Consider the following 24,634-nt stretch of genomic DNA (forward strand, 5'->3'; position numbering starts at 1 on the left):
CTTCTCTCATTAGACCTACTCATAAGTACTTGGTGATTATTTTGGTATTATTGTAAATGGCACATCAAAATTTTCATTTGCTAATTGTTGCTAGCACATACAAACTAAACTAATTTTTGTATGTTGATTCTATCCAGCAACCTTGCTAAACTTACTCATTAATACTAATAGGTTATTATTGGATTTTGGATTTTTTCCACATACAATATTATCATCTTAAATAATGAGTTTATATGCTTTATTTTAATCTTTATTATTTTTATTTTTATTTCTGCCTCATTGAAACAACTGGGCTCTACTGTACAATGCTGAGTAGAAATGATAGTGGCGGACATCCATTTCTTGTTCCTATCCTTAGGAGAAAAGCATTCAGTATTTTACCATTAATGATGATGTTAGTTGTGTGTGTGTGAGCGCGCGCACACACAGGTGTCTTAATGGAAACTCTTTATCAGATTAAGAAAGTTCTCCTCTGTGCCTCTTTTGCTGAGAGTTAAAAAAAAAAACATGATTAAGTGTTGAATTTTAACTAATCTCTGCCCATATGTATTGATTTTCATTAGCATCTTCAGCTGCAGCTCTCGAAAGCTGGAAAGTGGTATGTGGCTAGTGTCAGGCCAGAGGTTTCAGAGGGAGTCCTGCCCTTGTGGAGACCGGATGAGATGGTTACAGGAGGGTCAGAGTGGGAGATAGCCCCAAAGGCACAAGTCAGCCCCAAAGACACAAGTCAGTGACACTGACATGATCATGCACCTCGGTTCTTGTGAAGTCCTCTTCTACTCACTCCCAGCAAGGACTTGGGATTTGTTTTCTAAATGGAAACTAGTGCCATGCATATAACCCTGTGGCAGGCACTGTGCTGGGCATGATGGGAGGGCACGGGACATAGGTACTGCCCCTTCAGGACCCTGGGGATGTCTCCACGTATCACACCATCCTGTAGTTCCTAGGAGGGCCCCAACTCTGGGCTAGAGCTACAGGCCTGTGTCCCTTTCCTCCACCAGCCCCGCAGGACTCCCTCCCCGCCCCTGCCAGAGACCAGGGCCCTCAGGAGCAGTCAGACCGACCACAAACAAACAGGGAAAGAGTAGTGGAAAATGCCCCGAATGGTTCCCCACCCTCACCCATTTCTCCCCCTGGCCAGTTGTCTTGTGGATTCTTGGCCTTCCCAGTGCGGTCTGGGAAGACTTAGATGGTTTCCTTCCAGAACCCCAATAAGCCAAGAACAGGAGCTGCTCCAGGCCATTTCTGTCCCTGGGTCTCCTTTCAAAGGATTTCTGGGTCAATGAAGGGAGAATGTGGCTTGTGGGCAGTCAAGAGAGAGGGCCTATCGTTGTTTCAGATTTCTGGCTTGGCTCAGAGATTCAGACTCTCCAATTCCCACACTAGATGCTTCAGTCCACTGGGAAAAAGGCCTTGCCTCCAAAGAATGGCCATGACATTTGTTGTTTCTGCTGTGTCTGCTCAGCCTCCCTCACTGTCTTCCACAGCAAGCCTCTGTTCCAGCCAGCTTAGTGTGGAACTTAGGAATCTTTGGGTTTTAAATGATAGACACTCATGATAAACTAGCCCAACCCTTAAAGCAGGGATTTATTGGTTCACAGATCTAAAAAGCATAAGAGAAAATGGCCTTAGGTTGGGCTGGATCCAGGTGCTCAAACATTGTCACCAGGAATGTGATTGTCTCCATCTGTGACTCTGTTTTCTCCTGTATGGGTTTTATTGTCTTCCTTTGTGGCGGCAAAGATTGGGCCTGCATCCTTCCAGCTTGACAACTCTGTTGGAAAGACAACACTTTTTTCAACAGGTGAAGCAACAATCTCAGGAAAGGTTCTCATTGGCCCAGCTGAATTCACACACCCATAATGAGAATCAACCTCACTGGAAACACATGATCTGAGGATGTGGGAAATGTGCACCCTCAGAGGAAAAAAAATGGGTGTTACAACCAGAATTAAGGGTGTTAAACAAGCAAAATCAGCAGGTGCCCCGTCTTCTAGCTGACCTGCCACCTCTATACCTTCATTCCAGTTTCCCTGTCTAGAATTCTGTTTGCTTTCCTGGGCTCAATGCTTCCTGTTCTTCAAGCTCCACCTCCCTTAGGAAGCCTTCCCTGGCCTTTGAGCCTCCCCCTACTCTGAACTCACCGTGTGCCAATGGTCTGTCTGATTGTTTCGATCATATCAAAATAATACTTGTTTCCCAAACAGATCAGAAGATACAAAGACGAAATCCCGTATCACCCACAGAGCCTGCTCTGAGGAAGGGACATTGTTCCCAGGTTTGAGTAGAGATTGGCAGGGGAGGGGCATGGCCAGGAAAGTCTCAGGGCCGGGAACCAGCACGGGGTGGGAAGACCAGGATGGGAAAGAACTCAAAAGCTTTGAGGAGCTGAAGGGGCCCAGTGAGCAGGAGCAGAGCGAGAAGGGGTCAAGGGTATGGAACAAGGTTGGCTTGAGGGGGCTTTTATTCTAGTGAGGCAGGAAACCACAGGAGGAGTTTAAGCAGGGAAGCAGCATGATCCAGTTGGCGCTGGGGCTGTTCTCTGGGCTGTGGGCTGGAAAATGCAGAAGGGCAAGGTTGGAGGCCCCTGCAGTCACCCAGGCCAGACACATGCTGGTTCGGCCGGAGGTGGTAGTCGTGGAGAGGAATAGAAGTGGGTGGGCTTCAGAGACAGAACTGACTTGGCGACGCACTGGTGTAACAGTCAGGGTGGGTGACATAAGGCTGAGTGATTTATAGGTTTCTGGCTTGAGCAGCCATGTGAATGGGGTGCATTTACTGCCATGGGAAAGATGGTAAGGTGGGGACATTCTCTCTAGATGTGTGCCCGAAATGGATCTATACTTATATTTTGCATAAGTTGCATGGTGACTCTCTGATTCCTGCTCTTTTCCCCACTCAGCTGAGCATCTTTCCATGTCAGCATGGTGCTCATGGCACTCATCACAATGCCTACACACTATTCCCTAAGATGATATCCCATCATTTCTTTAACCAAGCCCCCATAGTGAACACATAAGTTGTTTCTGAATTGCCCATTTAGGACTTGATTAGATTCCATGTTACAATTTATTTTGTTTTTATCGAATTATTTGTTTCTAAATCATTAGTCCCTTTATCTTTTCTCCAACTTTCCCAATTTCAGGACCTGCAAACGTGTCTCAATGTTTCGCCCTCGGTGCCTTACACTCTGGCCACTAGATGGCGGTGTTGCATAGGGTCCCCGCTGGCTCCAGTCCACAAGAGACTCCACTCAGCAGGACGCCCGACCTCCAGACTCCGACCTCCGCCCAGCAGGGCACGACCTTCCCTGGAGACCCGTGGGTGGACCTCACATTCTCAGAGCCCAAAGAATTCCTGCCGTAGGTGTGACCTGCGGCCCATTTGTAAACGGATGGCTTTGCTCTCTCCTGCAGAAATTGGTTGGGGGTTGAGGGACTGGCGTCGTTGGCAATGGCTTCTGAAATGCGGTATTTCAATTGCTTGTGGTGCCTGAGATGGTTTGAGGTGCCAGGAGCTACGTTACCAGAGCTTATTTGGTAGGTTTTTAGAGAAATAGAATTTGTCCTTCAAACTCACAGCTTCATGTACTATTATTATTTAGAATGAGATTAAGTCCAAAGAAAAAAACTTTAAATTAAATTTAAATGTTAAATGTAAAGAAAAATAGCAGTACAGGTAGCACATAGAGAAATCACTGGATTCCCTGCAGATTGCTGGCTTCCAGCTCAGTCTAAATGGGAAACGTTGATGGCTTAATACAATCTTAGAAGGACTGAATTTTAAAACTTAGACCCTGGAGAACTGCAGAACCTTAGAACCGCAGTATCTTTGATGGCATTTTCAAAGATAATGCCATCTTAATCATTACTTTATCTTCTTTATCTCCATACTTAAGAAAATGATCTTGCAACTCTAAGAATCCGTGAGATCTTGGGATCGTGGTATTTTGGAAGATTAGACTTATGGAATCCTAGACTTCCAGAACTTTAGTGTGAAGAGGTCCACACTAAGGTCAGTGGAAGAGGAAATTACAGTTGGAAAAGAGAGATTGAGGTCCTGCAGAATGGTGGCCCCTGAGGCTCTCACCTTCTTCCTCCTGCCTCCTGTCTGACCCTCCACCCAGTGTGCTCAGGGCTCCCCTCTGGGCTCTGCTCCCAGGACAGAGCACCGCCCAGGACAGCTCTCTGCACTTTAGCAACGCTCACTCCCCTGTCTCCTTCCAGGCACTCCTTCTCTATGCTAGCTAATCTGGTGGCTTAATGAATCCACACTGCCTCAGACTGATGGACAAATGAATGATTTATGTGAAGAAACGACCTCCCCCTCAAGTAATAAGTGCTTTCTACATGGTGGTGCTGATGGTGACATTTGAGGCAGGATGGCCAGCAGTGAGGACAATATCGTGGCATCTTTGGGTTTTTTTCAAATCATCATCTACTAGTGCCTCCATTTTTGCTTTTTATTTCCACCAGGGATTGCAGAGATTGGATTTGGGATTGCAGGGAGAGATATGCAGAGGAAACTTGCTTCTCCTTCTTTTCTGGTCTCAAAGTTCAGATGTCCAACTAGAGACCAAACTCATTAGCTTCTGGAGGCCTGAACATTTACAACTCCTCCCATCTTTCTTTCTTTTCTTTTGAGACAAGGCCACACTCTGTCGCCCAGGCTGGAGTGCAGTGCCTCAGTCATGGCTCACTGCAGCCCTGCCCTCCTGGGCTCAGGTGATCCTCCCACAGTTAGTGGTGGTGAATCCATACGGGTCTGCAGCAACCTCAGTTCTTGTCCCCTCAGAAGAGAGAGTCTGACCAAAGTGCATAAGGCAGAGTGAGAGACTGAGGAAAGTTTTAGAGCAGGAGTGAAAGTTTATTAAAAGGTTTTAGAGCAGGAACAAAAGGAAGTAAAATACACTCAAAAGAGGGCCAGGCAGGCGACTTGAGAGGTGCGAGTGTGTGGTCTGATCTTTCACTTGGGGCTTTATACATTGGAGTGCTTCTGGGGGTTGTGTCCCTCCTCCCCTGATTCTTGCCTTTGGGTGGCTGTCCACATGCGCAGTGTCCTGCCAGCACAGTGTGTTTACTGGGGTTGTGCACAAGCTCACTGGAGGCATTCTTCCCTTACCAGTCTAGCATTCCCAGAGGAAGGTCGTACACCAATTAAACCCCAGCATTTTGCTTCTTAATGCACATGCTTGAGCCCACTCGCCCAGCTCCTGAGATCTTATCAGGAAGTGGCTGATCGCCAGCTTCAGATGTTTCTATCTATTGGGAGACTGGCTTTCCCTGGCACTGGTTGCAACCAGTTATCATTATTTTAGAGGGAGAGTTAACAACCGCCTGACCGTCACCTCACAGTCGCCTCACATTCCTGATTGGGAGGCAGGGCCTTCTCCTGCCCTGCTCATGTCTGACTAGCTACCTACTGTAACACTACCTCAGCCGCCTCCCCTGAGAGCTGAGACTGTAGGCACACACCACCATATCCAGCTAATTTTAAAATTTTTTTGTATAGATGCTGTCTCAGTCTTGCCCAGGCTGGTCTCAAACTCCTAGGCTCAAGTGATCCTCCTGCCTTGGCCTCCCAAAGTCCTTCTTATCTGTCAGGACTACTGAGCTGTCACCTCCTCCGGAAAGCCTTCTGGGATTGTTCTTCCTATAGAGCTGAACATCTTCTGAGGGCTTCGTATCAGCACCACGCATTTGCCTGCCAGCTGTACTCTCTGAACTGTGTTCACTAATAACCACTAGGGAACGATTATTCCCCAATGCCTTTCTAATGTCTTAGAATTCGTGACCTAGGGTTTGCCAACCTGAGGGCCCACAGCAGCCGGTTCAGAAGTTGGGGACTGCAGTAAACCAGAGGATTTATCCGGTGGTCGCTCCTCATTCTGGCCAGCAAGGCCATCTGGAAATAACAGTTCAGTGTTGCCAAATCTTCTACCAGTTTTGGAACGCTGATGATATAGTTTGGATCTGCATCCCCACCCAAATCTCATGTTGAATCATATCCCTAATATTGGAGGTGATGCCTGGTGGGAGGTGATTGGATCATGGGGCGGACTTCCCCCTTTGGTGCTGTTTTTGTGGTAGAGTTCTCACGAGATCTGATTGTTTAAAAGTGTGTGGCACCTCCGCTCTCTCTTCCTCGCACTCTGGCCACGTGAAGTGCCTTGTTCCCCCTTCGCCTTCCACCATAATTAGAAGCTTCCTGAGGCCCCCCAAGAAGCAGATGCTCCTGTGCTTCCTGTACAGCCTGTGGAACCGTGAGCCAATTAAACCTATTTTCTTCATAAATTACCCAGTCTCAGGTATTTCTTTATAGCAATGCAAGAATGGACTGATACAGCTGATAGTTATTTTTATATAAAAACCTCTCCTTTCAGGCAAATAAAGCACATCAACGGATTTGTCACCGGAGCCAGGACTCTGGGAGGCTCTGCTTCAGGTCCTTGTTGGTCTGCGTGCTTCTGGGTGCCTGGAGTCATGCATGACAAGGGTGGTCCTTAGCAGCCACTGCTACTCATTCACCTTCTGCCTGGTGGAGCATCTGGAACCTTACATTATTGAAGGCATGTTGCAGAAGTCAGGTGCGTCAGTTTTCAAACATGACCCCCAAATTATTTGATGTTCCTTCCATCAAGAGGCAGGGAGCAACCTAGCCCCTCCTTCCCCTGGAATCTGCAGCCTGTGGTTGCTTGATCAATGGAGTACGGCAGAAGAGCCACTATGACAGCTTCTGGACACTGGTTCTCAGAACCCAGACGGGCCTTGAGGAAGCCCGAGCAGCCCGTGAGGAGGCTGAGTGGAATGAAAGCAAGACCCTCATCCCACCCTTATCCCCCCCCAAGCTCCCCCTGACGACCAGCCCCAACTCGCCGTGAGTGCACCATCTTGGAAACGGACCCCCCCCCGCCAAGCTGTCCCAGCTGACACCACACATAGCAGAGATGAGCCTTCCCCTCTGAGCCCTGCCTGAACTATGGATTGACGAACAAAATCAAACTACTAAGCATGGGGGTTGTTCGTCACACAGCAATGGATAACTGCAACATCCGTAGACCTGGGCTCCAGTACTGGCTCCTTCTGCCCCGGACTCTGGTATCTTGGGCCCTTTGCCTCCCCACAACCTCAGCCTACTCATTTAAGAAGGGAGGGTCTGGTCTGCTTACAGTGTGGAATGCTGTGGTGCCTGTGCAGCTGTGGGGGTGTGAAGTGGCATCCCCCCCTTGGAAAGCAGCTGGGCATCACCGGGGGAAGCACAAGATGCCCTGACCCTGTGACCCAGCCACTGCACTCTGAGGTCAACTCTGCACACGTGCTCTGGAAGACAAGTTCAGCTGACTTGTGAGGGCAAACAACTGGAGACGGCCTAGGAGTCCATCCTGGGGAGAAGGGCTTCGTGTATCGTGGCTTATGTACAGACTGCAGATGAATGGATTCACGCTCTGTGCAGCCGTGTGCAGAAGCCTCGATAACGTGATGTTGAGTCAAAACGATAAGCTGCAGGGTGACTCATCCAGCGTAGTCCCATTAAGTTTGAGAACAAACAAAACCAGTGTTTATGGATACAGATGTATGTGTGAAAACAAATATGAGAAAGTAAACTCCAGATTCAAGGAGTTCATTCCCTTAGGAGGGAGACAAAGACAGAAATGCATTCAGAGAGGGCTGCCTGAGGGCTCTGACTGTATCCTGAAAATGATTAGTGAAGGAGGAGGAGCAGGACCAGCAACCTGTTAGAACTGGAGCTGGAGCTCGTTGTGGCGTACATCTGTAATCGCAGGGACTCAGGAGGCCAAGGCAGGAGGATTGCTTGAGGCCAGCTGGAGACTAGCCTGGACAATGTAGTGAGACCCCGTGTCTAAAAATTAAAAATAAATTATCCAGGCATGATGGCATGCACTTGACATTCCAGCTACTTGAGAGACTGAGGCAGAAGGATCACTTGAGTCCAGGAGCTTAAACCTGGAGCAAATTGTAATCACACCACTGCCCTCCATCCTGGGCAACAGAGCGAGACCCTGTTTCTAAAAACAATAATAAAATTAATTAACTAAAATAAGAACTGGGGCCAAGTGAGAAATCCACAGGTGTTTGTTACATTACTTTCTGTGCTTTTCTATATGTCTGAAATATTTCAAAAGTAAAAAGAACAGATTTCCCAAATGAAGAGCTGAAGTCAATGGTGAATGGGGCGTCTTCCAGTTTTCTGAGTCATGCAGAAGCCTCTGGCAGTTCTAGAGGGTGCATCTGCATCTCCCACTCTTCCAGCGCAAGCCGGCTCCATGTTACACTCCCAGTCCTAAAACAGAATGACTAACGTGGGATTCCCACCGTGGCGAGTGTGTGTGCGTGTGTGTGTGCGTGCACTCTTCCAGGGAGTCTCCCATCCGCCTCCAGGCTGGCCCGCAGCCTCTCTGCCTTCTATACATCTTCCAGAGTGGCCATGTGGGAAGCTGCCCACGTGAGAATGTCAGTGCAGGGACTGAGGAGGCTGGGCCCTGGGGGGCTCCCCTGGCTCCCTGGCCTAATTTCCTGTGACCTTGGGGTTTGCATTCCTGACTTGCAAAGTGTATGCAAGGGCAGTACATGAATCTAAGCTTTCTTCAGGACCCTCGTAGCCTCTCCATCTCTATGTCCTAGACAGCGTTCCCCCAGTGAGATAACAGTAAACATAACAATTGCACCTGCTGTTTACTCAGCACCAGTAGGTGATTATCTCATTTAACCCCCACAACAGACCCCTGATGGATGAGGAGGCTGAGGATCAGAGAGGCCCCGTGGCTTGTCCCAGGAAACACAGTGGAGATGCAGTGTGGCTTCGGCTTTGAAGAGTGAAGGGAGGAAGGCTTCCATCACACTGGCCTCTGCCCACCCCAGCCTCCGGCCACCCTGCCTGATGTGCCTCCCTCTCAGCCCCCGGCTCTGGATTTCCACCTTAATCCTTCCCTAGCTCAGACCGGATGGGCTTTGGCTGGATGAGAGTTCTGGGAGCCAGGCCCAGGGAAGCTGGGGCAGCTGGCGGAGGTCCAGGGGTCCCATGCACACCAGGGCTGCCCAGGGCCTCCAGTCTTGGAGGCAGGAGCAGTGGATAGAAAAGGATACAGGGCTCTCTCTTGGGAGCTCTTCCCACCAGAGGCCTCTGCTTCAGAAATTCGTGACCCACCATTTCATGGTGGCCTCTCATGGGGCATCTCCACACCCACAAGTCACCTGCCATCGTCTGACCCTCACGACACCCTTGACAGGCAGGGTCACTTGTGAAATCATCTTCCCGGAGGAGGGATCTGGGGCTCAGTGAGGCCCCATCTCAGGTCACCACTTCCCAGGCCCTTGATGAGTTGTCGAAAGTGAGCACACCTGTGCCCACGGTCCCCCAAAGCCTCTCTCCCTCTTCCCCAAATGTCCCCACGATCGTGACTTTTAACACCATAGGTGAGTTTTGCCTAGTTTAAACTCCATGTAAATGAGGTGGTACAATCTGTACTTTTCCTTCCCTGGTTTCTTTAGCTCATCACTCTTGGAGATCCCTCGCTGCGCATGACTGTAATGCTCTTGTTCCTAGCTACATGATATTCCATGCATGGGTGTGCCACAAGTTCCCTGACACCTGCTGACAGGGGTCTGGGCTCTTCTCAGGTTTTGAAGCCAGCTGGCTTTGCGCAGTTCCTGCTGTCCCCTGCCTGAGCCCTGGAGCCTGGCAGCAGCCTAGGTCAGGAGCAGGTGTTGCAATGCTCCTCATTTTAGAGAAGGAATCAGAAGGCAAGTAGAGACAGGAGCCATCTTCCAAGGCTGGAGCTGGGATCTACCAGGGAATACCTGCCTCTAAGCCCTAGCCTTTCCCAGCTCACCAGACCACCCCCACCTCCCCTGCCCCAGCCCAGGGCTGCTCACGTCTGCCTCTTTGACAGTCACCTTTGCCTTTGCATGACCCTGTGTGCCGTCTGCCTGCCCTTCCCCAGCAGGCTCCATGAGTGAGTCCGTGCCTGGGGCCAAGCAAGTGCTCAAGACATTTGTCATCCACCTGTCCTGCTGCTCCATCCCAGTGTCCTCTCACCTCAGCGCCCAGGGCCCGGGACTGGTCAGGAGGCCTGAGATGTTAGAGTGCTACAAAGTCAGGTGGGGCCTTGGGAAAGTCTCTTTGTCTCTCTGTGCCTCAGCTTCCTCCTCTGCACAGTGACGTTGCTGAGAGGATGACGTGTGTTAATCCCTGAGAGGTGCTTGGCTGAGTGCCTGGCCTGTGGTGAGTGTCCACGGTTGCGGAGGCTGTGATGCCTACCCCTTGTTGCTGTTGTTATAACATGGGTGAAGAAGGCGTCAATTCCCAGGCCTGGCCAAACTCAGCCCAGTGCCCTCCCTGCCCCATTAATTGTGTGTGTGTGTGTGTGTGTGTGTGTGTGTGCGTGTGAGAGAGTGTGTGTGTAGAGCCTCCCTTGAGCTTAACAAAATATTGACTTCCTGATAAAATCCTTGCCCCCAGGTTACTGTCCCTCTCCTTACTGGGCTGACCCTTTGAGGATCTCAGAGTCTAACTGATGGCTCCTAACTGATGGGTCCTACTCTTAGTTTTTAAGACAATTAAATTAAAAAATTTAAATGGTGATTGCTATGGTCTAAATGCCAAATCCATGTGTTGCAGCCCTCACCCCCAAGGTGATGGTGTTGGGAGGTCACCCTCATGACCTCCTCACCTCCCAAACTCCTGACCTTAGGTTTGGGAGGTGAGGAGGTCGTGAGGGTGGGGCCCTCATGAATGGGATTAGTGCCCTTATACAAGAGGCCCCAGAGAGCTCCCTTGCCCTTCCCACCATGTGAGGACACAGCAAGAAGGCACCATCTATGAATCAGAGAGTAGGCTCTCCCCAGGCACCAAGTCTGCTGGCACCTTGGCCTTGAACTTTCCAGCCCCAGAACTGTGCAAAATAAATTTCTGTTGTTTGTAAAACCATCAAATCTATGGCATTTGGTTATAGCAGCAAGGACAAACTAAGACAGTGGTAGACACCTGCAGTAAAAAGTCAAAAGTCTCAAGAGGAAAACTGGAAAATCAGGCTTTCTTTCTCATCCTTGTGCATTTTCAGTTATCCCTCATGTGGCTCCAATATTCCCAGTTCCTTCTATATCTTTCCAGAAATATTCTATCATACACCAGATGACTCCTGCATTTATATTTCACACAAATGGTATTCTCTACATACCTTATTCACCTTGCTATTATTTTTTACAGCAAGAAAAAAAAAATCAAATTGAGCAAAGCAGTCCCAAACCACTGCTACTTTAAAATTTTTTAGTTTGCAATATTTAAGACCCACATGAAGTTGCAAAAATAGTACAGAGTTCCCATGCACCTTTCACCCAGCTTCTCCCAGCTCCCTTAGTGCTAACATCTTACATAATCATGTTACATTGTCAAACCAGGAAATTGACATGGGTACAGTATTACTAAGTCAGACCTTATTTGGATGTTATCAGTTTTTACATGTAATAATTGTTTTGTTTGTTTTTTGTTTTCTGATGCATAATTCTCTGAAACTTTCCCATCTGGATAAATTTTGTAGCCATCAGACTATAGAAATATTCCAATCACCACAAAGAAATGCCCTTCTGTTAGCACTGTAGAATCGCACCTTTTGCCAACCCTATCCCTAGCAACCACCGATCTGTTCCCCATTACTATAATTATGTCACTGTGACAATGTTACATAAATGGAATCATATAGTATATAACCTTTTGAGATTGGCATGTTTTGCTCAGCATAGTGCCCTGAAGATAAGTCAAGTTGCCATGCTTATCAATAGTCTATTCCTTTTTGTTACTGCACAGTCTTCCACTTCATGGGTGTCCGACAGTTTGTTCACTCACGTGCTGAAGGACATTTGGGCTGTGTCCAACTTTTGGCCATTACAAATAAAGCTGTTACAAAGGTTCATATACAAGTTTTTGCATAAACCTGTCTTCATTCTTCAGGCATAAATACCCAGAAGTAATAATGGCCAGCTTATATGGTAAGTGCGTGTTTAACTTGATAACGAACTTTCCAGAGAGGCCATACCCAGAAGGAAGTATGAGGACTACAGCTGCCCTGCGTGCTTGCTAGCACTCGTCATTGTTCCTGTTTTTTATGTTAGCCATTTTGATAGGTGGTAGTGATATCTCACCGTAGCTTTAATTTGCATCTCCCTGATGACCGTGATGCTGAACTTCTTTTCTTGTGCTTATGGATTTGCCATCCATATATCGTCTTTGGTGAAATATCTGTATGTGTCTCTGGCCGGTTTTCTAATTGAAGTGTTTGTTTTCTTACTATTGGGTTTAGAGTGTTCTTATACATTCTAGATACAAGTCCTTCATCAGAGATGGGATGATTTGCAGATCTGCAAATACTTCCTCCTAGTCTTGGGCTTGTCTTTCCATCCAGAGATTTTTACATAGTGAACATTTTTGTTTTCTTAAGACAGGGTCTTGCTCTGTCACCAGGCTGGAGTGCATTGGTACAACCACAACTCATTGCAGCCTAGACCTCCTGGGCTCCAGTGATCCTCCTGCCTCAGCCTCAGCTTCTATTGTGGTCATCATCTGTAAGTACTGTGGCTCTAAGGGGCAGTCTTCCCGCAAAGTGGTCATCCAGCCTCCACTGCACTCTCCCACTGTCTGGGGGGCCTGCCTCTGAGGCAGGTGTATGGCAACCCAGAGGTCTGCTGGCAGCCACCAGACAGCTGCATACTGCCACAGGAGCCCCTGTGAGCCCGGCTTCCTCCTGCTAGCTGCAAGCTGTTGCCTTCCATTTGCTCCATCCCTCAGGAAGGCCCCAGTGATACAGAACAGGCAAGCCCCAAAACTGGAGCTCAGCCAGGGACAGTTCTTGGCTTCACCCAGGAAGTAATTCAAGGATGAGCCAGTGGTATTAGCAACTTTTACTGAAGTGGCAGCGCGCAGCAGTAGCAGAAGTACTGTTCCCTGCAGGGCAGGGCTACCCCATAGGTAGTTTGCCCAGAGTGGCAGCTCAGAGGCAGTTCTGCAGTCATATTTATACCCACTTTTAATTATATGCAAATTAAGGAGCAGATTATGCAGACATTTCTAGAAAAAGAGTGATAACTTCCAGGTCATCGGGTTGTTGCCATGGAAAGGGATGGGAACTTCTGGGTGTTGCCATGGTAATGGTGAACTGACATGACACTGGTGGGCATGTCTTATGGAGAGGTGCTTTCATCTCTTCCCTGCTTCAGTCTGGTCTGGAGTTCAAGTCCTGGCCTCCGGAGTCAACCCCACCTCCTACCTCACCTCTAGCCATCCCCTACCTGCCTGCACAGTTCTGTGTCAGAGACAGGGCCTGTCTAAAGGTTGACCAAGGGCAGGTTGGAGACAGGGACATTTGACATTGTACAGTCAAAACCACAGAGAGAGGCTGCCCATTCCCCTGGGAAGTCCCCCAGTGTGGAAGGTGTTGGCCTGGGTGACATCTCAGCAGGAGAGTTGGGGGCTTCCCTCCTGCCCCTGGTCTCCTTTCCCCAGGGCCTTTTGGACCCCTTACTCTCCTGAGGTGAGGGAATGGAGCACGGGAGAGGACCCACTGAGAAAGCAGGTCTGTGTTGCTACCAGGAGCAAGAACTTGAGCATCTTTATTTGAACCCTGGTTATTGGCTATGTGACCCTGGGAGAGTCACTTAACCTCTCTGAGCCCCAGTTTCTCTATCTGTAAAATAAGGCTGATAACAGTGTCTGCTTCTTAGAGTGGTTGTGAGAGTTAAATGTGGCAATGCTTGTGAAATGCTTGGTGTGGCACTTGGCATATGGTGATCGCTCACTGGGGATAGCAGAGGTGGTAGTAGTTGTTGTCGTTGAACAGAAGGATCTCAGGTCATTGCTCCTACCATGACCTCTGCCTGGAGCAACTTCCTCACTCCCTCCAGTTGTCTAATCCCACTCACTCTCCAGGTCTTAGCCCATGCAAGCACCCACCATGTACCAGGCCTTGGGAACATGAGGGGAGCAGGTCACCCCCGACCTCTTAGGAGCACCTTCTCAAGCAAATCCTTGCAGCTGAGTGGGGCCAGCCTGGGCTAGAATCAGAAGGCCTGGGTTCTCATTCCACATCGGCCACCAACTGCCCAAGCGCCTCAGGCAAGTGGCTTCCCCCAGGCCTCAGTTTACCCAACAAGAGATCTAACGAAGGTCTGTAAGCTTTCCTCCCTCCCTGCAGGGGGCGTCGGGACCACAAAGTGGACACGCCCCTTCCTCATGAGGTGCTGTTCAGCCAGAAAGCTTCCAGACTCCCCTGGAGAGCACCTGGCATGTGTCCTCTCCGAGCTGCCCTGCCAGGGCACTGTGAATGGTAACGCAGGCCTCGCTCACCGAGGGAGTGCTCACATTGTTTCACTCGCTCCCCACCACCTCTTCACTGAGTGAAGGGCTTCACAGGAAGCATCATGGTGGCCACGTCTTTGTCAGGGTGAGCTTTGGTTCCCAGGAGGTGTGGGAAGGACTCAAGTGTCTGGGATGCCCTATCTTGGGGGCTGTTTTCTGCTAAGCAGGTTTGGATTTGTGCCTCAGCTTCTCTGTTGCATAAGTGGAATCTCTTGCAGTTCTTTGCCTCTGACAGAAGACCTGGCTCAGAGAGTGGTGAGACATACTGATTCCTATAACTGGCAAGCCCTGGGGTTTCAGGCATGGCTGGAACCACATGCTCAAATGATGTCTCCAACTGACAGATGAACACATGGAAATCCGTGATTTACTGGAGAGCACACAGTACGGATGTCCTTTCTCCTGACTCGGCTTCCTCTGTGTTGGCTTCATTCTCAGGAGGATTCACCCTCCTCAATGGGAAAGTGGCTGCCAGCAGCTCCAGGCTGTTCTTGAGCAGAGAGAGGGCCTAGTTCCCCCAGCATCTCAGCAGAAGTCCTATTCAGGGCTGTCCCTGGCCAGGCTTGGGACACCTGGCAATCCCTGGACAATGGGCTTGGAGATCCCAGCTGGGATGGCAGAGGCTGAGAAACACCCTCATCGAGCCACACAGAGAGCTTCAGTGGAGTTCAGACACAGGAGGATCAACTTCAGAGGTCAGAGCAGGGGTGTCCCTGCAGCTGGAGTCCCTGCAGCTGGGCAGACTGTGCTGAACCATAGAGGCCTGGAGGTGAGGAAGGAGGAAGGAGGGCGCTGCTGGCCCGATGGCTGGGAAGGGGGCTTGGGCTCGGGCTCGTGGCTCTTCCTGGGAGGCCTCAGCAGGCAGCTGACCTGAGGGAGTGAACCCCATCTACTGGGAGCTGGAGGAGGGATGGAGCCTACTTCTCTTGGGCTGGGGAGAGCAGGTGGGTGCGAGGGTCTGCCCACCTTCTCAGGGGCACATCAACACTTGTCACACAAGCACACGCAACCACATTGACCATTAGGGGTGCAGCCTCCAGCACAGAGCAGACATTTTAAATATTTTTATTTATTTTTATTTCAATAACTTTAGGGGTACAAGCGGTGTTTGGTTACATGGATAAATTGTATGGTGAAGCCTGGGCTTTTTGTATATACCCATCACCCAAATAGTGCACATTGTACCCAACAGGTGACTTTACACCCCTCAGCCCTCCAGCCACCCTCCCACTTCTGAGTCGCCAATGTCCATTATACCACTCTGTCCACCTTTGTGACCCATAGCTTAGCTCCCACTTATAGGTGAAGACATATGGTATTTGGTTTTCTGTTCCTAAGTGACTTCACTTAGGATAACAGAGCGAGCATTTTAACCACTAGTTATTAGATACCTAGCGTGTGCTGGACACCTTGCCTCATGCCAGACAAGGATTATTTGAAATCTTCACAGCAGCTTTGAGAGGGAGTGAGTGTGTGGCCCACTTGCCAGGTGGGGAAGTTGAGGTTCATAGAGCTGGTCTGTTGAAAGTGTAGATTCAGTAGTGAGGGCACACAGCCAGACATACAGCAGATATATTGTACCAGTGTGTGTGTGCTAGGAACAGAATTGAAGTGGTTGAAATGTAGAGAGGATTTGTAGATGAAGGGGTATGGCGGGTCAAGCTGGGGCGAGGAGAGGGGAAAGAGTGACATTTTCGAGAAGGAGCAATGTTCCAGTGCAATCTGGAGGAATTTCCATGAGAAAATGATGGTGAGAGCGTGCGCTGAGCAGAAGGCACAGTTGGCCTTTGGGGAGCTGGGAGCAGTTGGGTATTTCTGAGGCATGACATGGACAGCGGAGGGGAAGTGGATGTTGAGAGTGAGGGAGGGACCTTGGGCCCCTGCCAGAGTGGCCAGCAACAGCATCACAGCTGGCCAGTGGGGGCTGGTGGCAGAAGCAGTGACTCTGAGCTCGTTGCCAGGACGGGAAAGCTGAGGGACAGAGACCCAGAACTCAGGAGCTCACATGTGCAGGATTTCCAGAGAAGGCCACAGTCACCAAGTGAGCAGCCACACTGTGCCTGGTGTCCTCACCCTCGTGGCACCCTGAATACTCAGTAGAGACCCATGGGTATGCGAGGGGAGTGTCTGCATTGTTTAGAGGGGAAGTTAAGGCTCAGCGACAGAAAGTGACCAGCCCCAGGCCACAGTGTCAGGAAAGGACGGAGTGGGACTGGAACCCAGGACCCTTCATCTCTTTCCCCTCTGAGCTACCCATCATCCCCGAGCAAGCTTTCAACCAAGCGTGCCCACTGCCACTGCCCCCCACAGAGACCTTGGGTGCCTTTCATTAAAAATGTCCTGTTAGGTTTTTTTAAATGATAAAACCAATAAATGCTCATGGCAAAATATTAATGAAGTACAGAAGAATCTAAAATGAAAAATAATAAGTTTCCTTACTGCTCTGACCCAAATAGCAGATGCAGTAGGGGCCTGGCCTAGACCTCCTCCATCTCTCCTTAGTGGCTCCAGGCCTCCTTCTCTGGCTTCTGTGTGCTCTGCTTCCTACTCCTGCACCTGCCACAGCTCTCTCTGATGGATGATCTCTAGGCTATTGGAGACACCTTGCCCACATGTACAGAGAGCCCAGAGTGCCTGGGACGTTATGTGCTCCCATCCTGACCCCAGGCGGCCTTTAGCCAATGACTGGCGGGTGCAGGACTGTGAAAGTCTCAAGTCAAAAAAGAAGGCCATAGCCCTCCCTCAGAATGAGGCTAAGTGGTTACTTTGCCTGGCTTCTCTGCCTTCCTGTCCTGTTTCTCCTGCTCCCTCACCAACTTCCCCAAGAGCACTGCCTTAATAAGTCACTCGCAGACAGATCCCACTCCTGGGGTTTGCTTCTGGAGAAGACAACCATAGGAAGTTGCACAAGCAGCTCCCATTCTTCATCCATGCCCTGGGCTCCTCCCATGATGGCCCCTCCCACTGAGTCCTTGGGTGTGACCATGTGACTTGCTTCGGCCAGTGGGATGTTAGCAGCTATGATGCAGGCAGAGGCGTGAACAGCGTTGGCACCACTGAGCGAGCTTGCTGGCTCCTATGCCTCTACCATTGCCATGACAACAAGTCCAGGCCATTGGCTGGAGGATGAGACATGTGGCATCAAGCTGAGCCACTCCAGCTGCTCTGGCTGAGGCCATCCTGCATCAGCCAACAGCCAGCCAACCTCCAGACATGGGAACAAATCCAGCCGGGACCAGCAGAGCCACCTAGACCCCAGACCTAGAGTCACTGCTCCCAGGTAAGGGAGCAATAAATACTACTGAGTGCCCCTGATAGTTTAGGAGTTTCTTGTTACTCAGCGTTCTTGTGGCAATAGATAGCTAATACATCAACCTCACTCTCCACCCCTTTGGGTATCTTTTTGGTCGCTGGTTCTTGCACACATTAGAGAAGAACTTCCAAATTATCCCGGGTGCAGCTCAGTCTTCCACTTGATACCATCTCAGCCATGCCAACCCTAAGCACACACAGATCCCTCTTCTCCTCAACAGCTCTGAGGCAGCCATGACACAGGTGTGCCAGCTTATACCCAGCCCTTTATTCATGGGCATTTGGGTCATTATCGTGCCTTCTATATAATAAACAGCTCTGCATTGAACATTCTTGTGCATTCATCTCTGAGCACTCATAGCAGGACCTCTGGAAGGTAAGTTCCTCACGACGAGCTTCAGGATTGATGAATATCTGCATTTCAAGGTTTGAGAGATTCCACTTAATTAGAAAATAAAAACTTTTCAAATTCCCTTGCTACCCTCCAATATTTATCAACTCCATCAAGGAAAAAAGGACATAAAAGCCTTGGGGTTCAGGGGTCTGCTGGAGGTGCTGTGCGGAGGTTGAGCAGTTCTGAGTGTTCATAGCATTATCCATCCATCCACTCATTCCTGCATCCAAGAAATGTTTATTCAGCACCTACTATACGGCAGGTGTGTTCTGGACTGCAGAGGTACAGCACTGAATTAAGAAGATAAAAATTCCTGCTTTCATTGAGTTTATGTTCTATTAGATTGAGATCATAGATTACACAAAATCTGCAGGTACAGGCTGGGTGCAGTGGCTCACACCTATAATCCCAGCACTTTGGGAGGCCAAGGCAGGTGAATCACCTGAGGTCAGGAGTTCGAGATCAGCCTGACCAACATTGTGAAACCCCGTTTCTACTAAAAATACAAAAATTATCCAGGTGTGGTGGTGCACACTTGTAATCCCAGCTACTTGGAAGGCTGAAGCAGGAAAATTGCTTGAACCTGGGAGGTGGAGGTTGCAGTGAGCTGAGATCACACCACTGCACTCCAGCAGGGGCAACAGAGCAAGACTCCATCTCAAAACAAACAAACAAACAAACAAACAAACAAAAAAACAACCCACACACACAAGTACAATGCTAAGGACTTTAGAAAGCAATAATGATGCAGAGAAACATAAGGCAGGGAAAGGGATGGAGATGACTAATGGACAGGTGGAAGGAGGGGTTGTACTCTTTAAAAACATGGCAAGGGAAATATATTAGTTTGTTAGGGCTGCTGTAACAATATCACAGACTGGGGGCTTCAGCAACAGGAATTTATTGTCTCACAGCCCTGGAGACTGGAAGTCTAAGACCAAGATGTCTGCAGGGTTGGTTCTTCCTTTGGCCTCTCTCCTTGGCTTGCAGGCGGCTGCCTTCTACTCTATTGCAGGAAGGCTCTGCTGAAGCCAAGAGAGTGAGTTCCACAGGTGCCTTCAGGATGAGTGGTCCAGGTTCCAGACAGAGCAGCAAAGCTCAGAGTGTGCCTGGTGAATGTGGGAAATGGCAGGACACCAGAGCTGAATGAAGCAAGTGCAGGGGAGCAGGAGGTGTGGCCTCAGTGGTACCAGAGGCAGTATCCTGCCAGACCTCACCAGGGATCCCGAAGAGGACCTTACATCCACCCTGAGTGATGGGGGAGCCTCCGAGGCTTCTGTGCATGAGAGGACGGAGCCTGCCAGATGCTCTCACAGAATCCCTGGGGCTGCTGTTGGGGGACTGAACCTGGTGAGGAATGAGGTTGCCAGAAGTGTGGTTCACCACGTGTGTTTCCAGTTCCCCCACATCACAGGATTTCTCTTCCCTGAACCCCCTGCAAAGTTGGGCATAGGGCCGGGCACCGTGGCTCATGCTTGGAATCCCAACACTTTGGGAAGCTGAAGCAGGAAGATTGTTTGTCAAGGAGATCAAGGCTGCAGTGAGCTATGCTCGCACCACTGCACTCCAGCCTGGGTAACAGAGTGAGATCCTGTCTCTAATTTAAAAAAATTAAAAAATTTTTAAAAAGTCAGGCACAGCCATAGGACTTTCTCTGGTCCATGGCATGTGAGCAGAAGTGATGTCATCACTTCCTGGTGGAATTGCTGCTAGTCTAGCTCCAGACCCACTGCCCCATCAGCCTGGGCCCCACACTGTTCACAACCAGGACATGGGGGAGAGCTTCCAGCAGAGGGACGTGGAGCAGGAGCAAGACATCAACCTGTGTGTCCACACTGAGCTCTGGGGATCACTGGTTAACACAGCATAGCCTGGCCTGCCCAAACTCACAGGGAGAGAAGACAGAGACGGTTGCAGTGAGGAGGCTGTCAACTCATCTCTGCCCACATAAAGAAGGATGGAGGCTTGGGACATGATGGGGCAGCAGGGACAGTGAAGATGTGGTTGGATCCTAGAGGTTTCTTGAAGGGAGGGCTGCAAGGCTTCACCGACAGATGGAACATGGATTGTGACAGATAGCAAGGAGCCAAGCATGACTGCGAGTTTTGTGCTGGGAACAGTAGGAAAAACCGAGGCTCCATCAGTGACAGCAAGACAGGTGCAAGGAGGGGCAGGCTGTGTGGGAGGACACACCACATGCCTGCAGTCCCATTTGACTGGGTCTCAGGGGAGGCACAGAAGGCAGAGGGCTCTGCTTCGAAACTAGGAGCTTGTCCATGGTAGCCTGGGACCCCCTCCCACCTCTAAATCCTGGGCTTTGGAGGAGTTGGAATTGGCGCCAGACAGGGAACATGGTACCGAGGCACAGGAGTGGCCGCTATTCTGCTGAATAAATAACTGAAGAGCAATTAGAGGGACTCCAGCCCTGCGTCTTCTTCCCCAACAGGCAATGTGGCTGGTGCCCAGCCCTCATGGCAGACGGCCTGGCCTTGTAAGGTTGGCCCTACTAAGCACTGCCTGAGACAGACTCAGGACACAGACTCTGACAGTGTAAAGGTGCCATCCCAGAGCTCCACAACGCTTGACAGCATCAGGGACAGACCATGAGCCTCTTGCAGCCACCTGAGGGGGCTTTGGCAGTCATATTGCCAAGAGGCAAACACTGAAGTAACCAAGGAGGGCAGTGATTTGACCAAGACCACTCAGGGAGCCAGGGGCTCAGCAGGGAGCAGCCTTGGGCTCTGGCCTCCTCATCTGTCACTTGGTGTCTTCCCCAGCATATCCAGAAGATGTGAGTTTTTGGCCCAACTCTGCCACTAATTTGCCAGGTGACCATGGACAAGTCCACCCCTCTCAGTTTCCTTTTCTGTACTGAAGGTGCTAGACAAGCCGGTCTCTATTCATGCATCTCTCCTTTGGTTTCAGTAAGAGAAAACTGACTCTAGTGGGTTTCAGCTGTGAAAAAGGAATTTACTGAGCTTTGCAACTGAAAAAAAATCCAGGACTAGTTTGGATTTCAGGTACAGCTCGATCCAGGCTAATAATAGCTGTCACCAGGCGTTCTCCCTCTCCCTCTCTCCCCTCTCCCCTTCCTCAGCTCTGCTTTCCTGGGTAATGCTTTACACTTGAATTCTCTCACTGAGGCAACAAACCCAGGCCCATCAGTTCCAGCCTGATATCCTACCTTAGTGCAGCTCTCAGAGAAAACCACAGCCTATTTTCTGAAAGCTCAGCCAGGGCCTCTGCTAGCCCATGTGGCACTTGGGTGCAAACTAGAAAAAAGTGGCAGATACTTCCTGCACCAGGCAAAGCGCTTAAAGAGCAGAATGCACCCTGGGTTCCAACCCCCACTCACCTCCTCCGCTGATGCCCTTACCCAGTGTGTAATGGGGACAGCAGCTCTGGCCCAGCAATGCTGTGGGAAGGCTAACATGGGCCAGGCTGGGTCACATGCCCACCTGCAAACCAATTGCTGTGGCTCAGAGGATGAGACTTTCCAGACCTGGGTCTTAGGGCCCCCTAGAAGCTAGAGGTGAAGTGAGCCACTATGGCCTGAGAGGGGCCAGGAACATGGGGAGAGTGGGGGAAGCTGTAGCCAGAACAGGATGGCCAGGTGCTGGGCAGCAGAGTTGGCCGAGTTCCCCCCGTCATTGAGTAGATAAGGCTGGCGCTGTGCTAGGCAGAGATGAGTCCACAGGCTCCTGGGACCAGACCCAAGGAGCAGCAGGATCTGCCGGTGAATATTGACTGAAGCCATGAGAGTCGGGACTTGCAGGAGCTGCCCGAGACCTGGGAAGGCTTCTTCCTGTCCTTGAACCCCAACAGCCTCTAGTGCTGTACCTCGTTCCCCAATCCTCACCCCTTCTCTTCCCATTTATTTTCCTTTATTTTCTCTTTCTCCCTTCCCTTCCCTTCCCCTTCCCTTCCCTTTCCTTCTTTTTCTTTTTCTTTTTTTTTTTTTTTTTGAGACAGTGTCTGTCTCTGTCACCCAGGCTGGAGTGCAGTGGCACGATCATGGCTCACTGCAGCCTTGACCTGCTGGGCTCTAGTGATCCTCCTGCCTCAGCCTCTGGAGTAACTGGGACTACAGGCACGTGACACCACACTTGGCTAATTTTTCTATTTTTTTAGAGATGGGGCCTCACTATGTTGTTCAGGCTGGTCTCAAACTCCTGGGCTCAAGCGATCCGCCTGCCTTGGGCTCCCAAAGTGCCGCAATTATAGGCATGAGCCACTGTGCCTGGCGTCTCTTCCCATTTCTGACCCTGGTTTTCTATATAACTGTTTTTGTCTCTCTCAGCCTGGCCCCAGCTCCCACCATTCCTCATTTCACTGTAACCCGCAGGCAGCCCGGCAGCCCTCCCTTCTGCACCAGCCTCAACGTCTAGGTGGCTGAGCCAGAGAAACGCAGATGCGGCGGTGGTGGGGTGGCGGGAGGCCTACGCCCTGAGAACTGTGCTGGGGCAGGGACACCCTGAGTAGGCCCCCCAGGGGTGGGAGACGGCAGCCCCAGGAAGGAGGGCCTTTCCCAGCCAAGGCTGCGCAGAGTTGGGCTCACTGAGTGGGAGGGAGCATCCCCCACCCCAGAAGTTTAAGTGGGGTTGGATGCTGCAAAAGGAATTTTGGAGCAGAAATGTGAGCTGAATCAGTCTCTTGTATATCACCTGGGGCACGTGTTAAAATGCAGATTCCTGGGCCCTGCCCCAGAAATGCTGACTCATTAGGTTTGGTAGGGTACGGGGGTCTGCAAATCTGTATTTTAACAGCACCTCAGGGCATTCCCATGGGAACCACTGAGGAGGAACTGGGAGTTTTTCCCAACTCTGAGGCTCTGGGAAGAGTTGTCTATGCCCAAAAGCTAGCATCAGGCAAAGTTGCCCAAGACTTGCTCCGCCAGCCCCCCGCAGCTGGGCTGGGTTCCCAGGAGAAGATGCTGCTGGTGTTGCACTGCAGGAAGCAGGCCTTTCCCAGCCTAGGAAGAACTCTGAGGAGCAAGGAGTGGGAATGCAAAAGAGGAGCCTGGGGGTGGAGCAGTTGATGGGGGCAGCCACAGGCTCCTTCTCTCTGAGACCCTCCGTGACTCGCCCAAGGGCACACAGCCGGGTTCCCATAACCAGCACTAGCAGCTGGGAAGGGGTTGGGGATGGTGGTGTGAGCCAGCTACAGAGATAATTAGACGCAGTCCTGCCCTCCTGTCACTTGGAGTAAAGCAATCAAATGTTATCGGTTTTTAAACTGAGCAATGCAGAGAGAGCTACAGGTGCAAGATGGGGAGGGAAATCTCAAAAGTAAGTAGTGGGGAGGGGGAAGGTGCCTGAGGTCCAGCACTGCATGGGTGGGTGGAGGTGTGGAGGGGTGTCCCAGCAGCAGTGGGCGGGCGTGTGGGGTGGAGCTGATTCATGCCCTTCCGACCACTCCTGAACCCTGTGGGGGAGCCTGTGAGCTGTCTGCGGAGAACTCAGACCATCTACCCTTGGACCCAGGGCCAGAAGGCCCAGACATGTGCTTGAAGAGGTCTGCAGAGAAAGCTGAGGAGAGTTGAGTATGCCGAGCTCAGCTATTCCTGTGGATTGAGGCGCGGTATCACGGGCTGGCCGTGCAGCAGAGAGGGTTTCATTCAGAGCGCAGCAGTCTGGAGCGGCCTTGCCAACAGAGCACTTTAGAAATCATCTGATGCCACCTCTCATTTAACAGAGAAGCCAGGGCCCAGAGAGGGCAGGAGACCATCAGAGGCCACACAGCCGCAGCTGACATACTCTGAATTGGAACCTAGGTCTCTGATTCTGAACCAGCACCCTTCCAATGGGTAGCAAGGGCATAGTGTGGGCAGGACTTCCTACCACCACAGAGATCCCACGCTCCCCACCACCGCCTGGCACCCAGCCTCAGCTGCTTTATAGCAAGCGTCCAGGCAGTTTCCACCAGGCATTCAACGTTGGCTTCAGAGAGGAAAACTTTGTGCCATCCCTGCTCAACATTCAAAAGGGCCTCTCCCAAATGTGTTTTCAGTGGCATAGCCTGCTAAAATTCTGGATTTTAAGGGGTCCTTCCCTGCCCACTATCACTGCAACCTTGACTCCTCCCCCACCCCACACCTGTGGCCTGGTGCCAAAGGCTTCTGCATCTTTGGTGGAGAAATGTATGTCCTCCCCAACCCCTTGGAACTGGATGCAAACTTGGGTGGGGTGGTGCATTGGGGTGGGGGTAGAAGGACTCTAAGGTTTATAGTTTTTAAATCAGATTTTCAAGACCGTCTGTGACTTTGAAAGGAACAGAGCCACTAATTTGCTTTTCAGTATGTGCCACGAGTCAAGCACTTTTCCTGTACTGTGCCTGGTGCTGTGGGTTACAACGCTTCTCTGGGGCCAGCCTGCTGGGTTCAAATTCTGACTCAGCAATGTGTTGTTACCTGTTTGACCTGGGGCAAGTGACATCACCTGAAAACCCTCCAGAAGTGTGGGCTGTAATTATCATCTCGTTCCTTTGAAACAGCCCAATCCAAGAACTACTGTGTCAGAGAGGCTGTTTTTGGCTGCAAGAAACAGAGCATCTACGACT

The 24,634-nt window shown here is 50.5% G+C and overlaps 1 long non-coding RNA gene across 1 annotated transcript in view; it reads right to left on the reverse strand.

Annotated features, from left to right (window-relative positions):
- Window positions 1–1,561: 1,561 nt before the first annotated feature.
- LOC139361790 (uncharacterized) overlaps window positions 1,562–24,634 on the reverse strand; it is a 42,158-nt gene continuing 19,085 nt past the window's right edge. The window contains exon 2 of the long non-coding RNA XR_011619425.1: window positions 1,562–1,777. This is a non-coding gene — a long non-coding RNA (uncharacterized lncRNA). The remainder of the gene's footprint in view (window positions 1,778–24,634) is intronic.

This window comes from Macaca nemestrina, chromosome 2 (genome assembly GCF_043159975.1).
Source record: "Macaca nemestrina isolate mMacNem1 chromosome 2, mMacNem.hap1, whole genome shotgun sequence".
NCBI classification, from domain to species: Eukaryota; Metazoa; Chordata; class Mammalia; order Primates; family Cercopithecidae; genus Macaca; species Macaca nemestrina.